General features: G+C 36.9%; 1 long non-coding RNA gene across 1 annotated transcript; it reads right to left on the bottom strand.

Annotated features, from left to right (window-relative positions):
* Nucleotides 1-538: 538 nt before the first annotated feature.
* LOC310892355 lies at nucleotides 539-5,049 on the bottom strand. The gene is made up of 2 exons (XR_014578060.1): nucleotides 3,112-5,049; nucleotides 539-730 (listed from the first exon to the last, which is right to left on the bottom strand). It is a non-coding gene; the product is annotated as an uncharacterized lncRNA (long non-coding RNA).
* Nucleotides 5,050-5,256: the final 207 nt, after the last annotated feature.

Genomic DNA, 5,256 nt, shown 5'->3' with positions numbered 1-5,256 from the left:
AATGGCAATTACTCAAAGTGATCAAAGACAAAATAGTCTCATCTCAGACTGAAAGTTACAGTAGTTCATAATTTTTAAAACCAAATACAAAACAGCTAAGGGACTTACAATTTACATTTTTATTCTCACTTCTAAAAGGCTGAACCAGTTTCAATCACAGCTGGGGACAAGGATAGCCAACAACAACACATCACTCCTGTTATGAGACCTTTCTATGTCCTCTTTTGGGATGCATCAAATGTTGATGACCAAGTTATGACCCTTTCCACCTCCCTTCTGGAGAGTATAACATTTTTGCTAATGGCTATCAGTCAAGGTTTTCAAAAATGTGAAGTACACAATTTTTTCTTAAATATTAAAAAACTTTCCACTGTATTTGTTTGATTATTAAGCAGCTGCTGGTGACCTTGGCGTATTAAAGAACATACGGCATGCAGTCAGGCATTTGGTACATGCTGAACACCTCATTGCCAGGTTTCTTTTCTTCAAAAACATCAAACTGGTGGCCTTACCTTTTTTAAATAAAAATGTAGTGCCTTTTCCTTTTCTTTTCTTTTCTTTTTTTTTTAAGCAATTACTCAATGTTCTCAGTAGTAGTAAGTCTGTAGTACAGGAGGTGCAGAGTCAAACTTTAATGTTCTTATGATAATGAGAAAATGTGAAGCTCTCTTGTTTACTTTCCAAAGTCATGGTGTACCCATAGCTTAGCCAATGACACATCCAATATGTCCTGAAGGAAAATGAGACAGAACATGTCACTTAGGATCAGATACTTTTGACTGAGCCACTGGGATCTGTTCCATTCTTCTCATACATGGGCAAGTAGAGACTATGACCAACCTGACAAAGATTTAAAGATATAGCTTAAAGAATCACTGAAATACTTGTTTCAACAGCTTTAGAGTTTATTCAAGGCTTTCATGCTTTCTGGTTTTGCAGAACTAGGTGGGAGGATTTATTGCAATAAATTTTCTCAAAAAAGCAGGGTCAAATTCTGATATAGCTACTCTGCAAAATCTTCCAACTGTCCTATTCAAAATAGGTTGGACTGAAGAACAAGGCAGTGGTAGAAGATATAACTTAAATCTTCCTGAAAATGAAGGCATATTGAGTTTCTTCACTGTTCTTCATTCTCCATGTTGGAAGAGATGGAGTTAGTTGTGAGTGTCTGTCTACAAAATTCCAGAAATTCAGTTTAAATTTACTTCTTATTAGATGGATGCACACACCCACAAAAGACACTTTTGAGGAAAAGGTACATGTTCTGTGAAAAATTTTTGAATTGTCAATAAACATTTTTTCCATCTCTGTACAGGAAACCTGATAAAAGTAAATACTATGGAATCTGCTTACTTTGATACTGCACAACCTTCTTCAAGTTTATCTGTATTTACCAACGTAACACACAAACACATAAAGTGGGCTGGTGAAAATATGTATCTACAATGATTTTCATGTGAAGTTATTTAATAGCAAAACCAGCTCCTGACAGACCTACTGGTTGAAAAAAATATCCTTATTTCTGACCCTTATTAGAAGACAGAAAAAGCACCAAGTAACTCTGTACTGAAAGACTAAACAAGCAGCTGCTTTTCCATTTCTGTATTCCAGAGCCATCACTAAATATGAAGAAATGTTAGTGATATTTTGGCTACAAAACTTTTACTCATTAATGATGTATGGAATCATTCAAAAGATTTTTGATTTATTCTTGATGATATAGTTAATGATTATTTTTGCTCTCAGCAGTTCTATAACAGCCTATGGGAATCCTGAACTAAGTGTATGTGTTAAATTGCTTTTATTTCAATGGGGCACACATGCTAGTCAGTCCTTGAAGTGTTCGTCTGGAAATAGTGAGTCCTTCCCAGCTGACAAGGGCTGTTGTAACATTGTTCATGGATGCAAGAGTGTGAAGATCAATTTGCTTTAGGGACTGGTAGCACATGTTGAGATACATGACACATTGGCTGGCACTGGTTTTGATTTAAAAATCATAACAGAGAAACCACTAATAACCTTTAAGCAATTTCTCAACAATTAGAGTACATAATAAGAAATTACAGAAGATTTGTAAACTACACAAAACACCACTAGAATGTAAAAATTTATTACAGCTGTGGGACTAGGAGTTAACTAGTCGAACTGAAGGAACTTAAAATACAACATTTTAATTAAGTTCAGATAAACTAATGAACAAAAATCTGCAATTTATGATGGTTGTACAGTAAGCTACCTTAAATATATGTTGGCACAATTGTTTTAAAGACAGGCTTCTTCCTTGGTATTAATATCATCAGTATAACAGTTTGCACTGGTGTAAGAAATCTGAAGAGGAAGCAAAAGAGCAAATAGACAACACCTTAGCTACAGTCTCAGAGGAAGTCTCTCTACTCACAGAAGGGGTATATTGGCCAGTAGCATCCCCCATGATACAGTTGAAAATATAATTCCTGAGATACCTTACTCTCAATCAGAAGTCCACCTTCAGGACACCAACCCATTTTCTTTATCTAGCACTAAAACATTTTCTTGAAAGAGATTTATTTAAGATAATTTTACACCTTTCATGCTTATCATGTGTTTTTCTTTTGAATGTGTAGTGGTCAGTGCTTTGCATGACCAGACACACTTGCTTCTTCAGTACATTCCGAGCTCGTAGTGTCATTGATTTTGTGTTCCTTCAGTACAGTGACAAGGATTAAAAAGAGCAGCAAAAATTGAGAGAGTTGCCATCTTCAGTTCAAATGTAGAACAACATAATATCAAGTCCATCTATGAGCATACATCAGACCCAAGAAACTAAATATGTAGGCTATGTCCTTAAAGTAGCATAAACTATTGTAGCCAGAGGAGAAACACAGAACAGGGCAATGGATCAATTCTGTGTTTGGAGCATTTTACGGAAAACTATGGTACATTCCATTCCTTTCTGTAGGAGCTCACACAGACAGGAGAAATGAATGTCTTCAGGGAAACTTTTGGACAGCTAGTTATTTGACTCATTAAATAAAAATTTCTCCTTATCCCCCTCGGCCTCCTCCTCTCTTCTACTTCACTCCCCCATTTTCAAAATGGCATGCTAAACCACCTTCTAAAACAAAAGCCTACCTCTAACTGAAATGAAGCAAACAAGGGCAAGATCCCTGCAGAATCAGAAGTCCTGTAAAGTATTCCAGGCAGCTATTTCCCAGTTCCATTTGTTTGCTTAGAAGGTGGTGCAAACACTTGTAAGCTTTTCCTCAGGTGCAAACAGAAGGAAAATAACTATTCACACAAAATCTGATTAAGGATATAAAGTCATCTAGTCATCCCACGCTAGGCTGACTCAGCCTGGTGTACCAAATCCATGTATGAGCTTAAGGAAGCCGCAGACTTACTAACACCCTGGTCTAAGAGCCTTATCTATAGTGAAGGTTGTTTTGTTATTTCAAAATGGTTTCATCTTTTTTCCTATTCCCTATGAAGTATGAATTTCAGAGGAGAAGAAGACATTTCAGGGTAAATCTTTGATCTAAAGACCAAATCTAAAAGACATTTAGTCCCTTAACATGCATTTAAATACTTTTCTTCCACAGGGAAGAACAGTAGTTGCTATTCTGTGTTATGAATGACATACCAGTAAGAGTACTAGATGGGGATTTTAAGCTTTACATGCAGAATGAGAAACTTATTTTGTTTTTTGTCTTTTCTTTTTCTAAGCCAGACTTCAGTAGTCAGCTTCCTTTTCTCCTAATATGCAGCTGCTTCATTGAATATCCATCATCTTTATTATAGTGTCATTCCTATACGTCATTCTTTTACACTAATCAGAAGCAGACCAAGTGGAAAAGAAATTGCTCCACAGGGATGAGGTCTGTTGCCGCAAATGATATGTTGAATAAGAGTGGAATTCAAAGCAAGATACACTGTGCTTGTTTACACATGTTGAACTAGTGTCTTTTATCTGTAGGATACATTGCAGCTCTTTGTTGCGGTCATTTATGGCCATAATCCAACGATATTCTGCAGGAAGTGGTTAAGCAGTAAAGCAGTCCCACTGATTCCACCATTGCCACTAAGTTGCATAAAGCCAAGCACCCACCATAGTGCAGTGATGACCTGGGGTGCAGCAGCTTGAACATGTTGATCCATAAGCAGTAATACTGATGATGCCTAATAACTTATAAACGCATATTCTGCATGCTTTACACCCTCACATTACAACAACCTCAGCCTCTTCCACTATCCTGAATTATTGGCCCAAATTTGACAGTAATTCCTTCCACCTTTTCTCCCCCACCCTGGAAATCCTCAGCCCTTTTCAACCTCTATTTATCTTTGGTAGCTTTGCTAGCTCAGCAGAAGACAGGTGATACTGTCAGTTTCAAAGTACTGCTTTCCTGACTGCTTGACTGACTGCTCATTCTAACTTGTTACATACAGCAAAGTCAGCAAGTAAAGGATGATCCCTTTTTTCAGTAAGGCTCCATCAGGGTGTCAGAGGAAGCTCTATCAGCTCTATCAGGAGGCTCTATCAGCCTCCTCCCACCCTTCAGTATATGAATTTTCACAAATAGTGACTTGTTGTCTTTAATACCACTATTCCTCTGTCAGGTTTTGTTGATGGATTCAGACTGTAGGTTCAAAAGTTATTAGAAAGATGTAGATGGACGAACAGGCAACATGAACAAAGTCACATTTCTTTAGAAAACCAAGAGAGTTTGTATTTTCATCTGAAGTAACATTCACTGTAGTTGTTCCATCACTTAAGCTTTCAGAGAAAATTTTGCCATCTTATCAAATACATATTCCACAAGACAAGTATTATTAATGGAACTGCTTGAAATATGTAGTCACAGTGAACAGCAGTACCTGAAATCAAGAGGATTTGGGGGACACCATTTCTTCATTTTCAAGTGATGGTGTGGGTAAACACAAATATCAGCATGACAGAATGGACATTACTGGGGAACTCAGTAAAGGAAAATCAATAAAGATAAGGAATTTAAATAAAAATAAGTTAAACAAACAACAACAAAAATAATTAAAAAAAAAACACAGCCACAAATCATAAACAGAAATACAACCTTGTTAAAATAAAAGGACTCTTCAGATTATTGTTTACCCTTAGGACTACTATTGGTCACCTGGTGCTTTGAGGGGTGGGTGTCAAGAAGATGGAGCCAGTCTCTTTTCAGTTGTGCCCAGTGACAAGATGAGAGGCAACTGGGAACCAACTGAAGCACAGGAAATTCCAGATGAATATAAGGGGAC

The sequence above is a fragment of the Anser anser genome (assembly GCF_964211835.1).
Source record: "Anser anser genome assembly, chromosome: 1".
Lineage (NCBI taxonomy): Eukaryota > Metazoa > Chordata > Aves > Anseriformes > Anatidae > Anser > Anser anser.
Note: the sequence above shows the minus strand (reverse complement) of the source record. Positions and strands in the feature narration are given on the sequence as shown.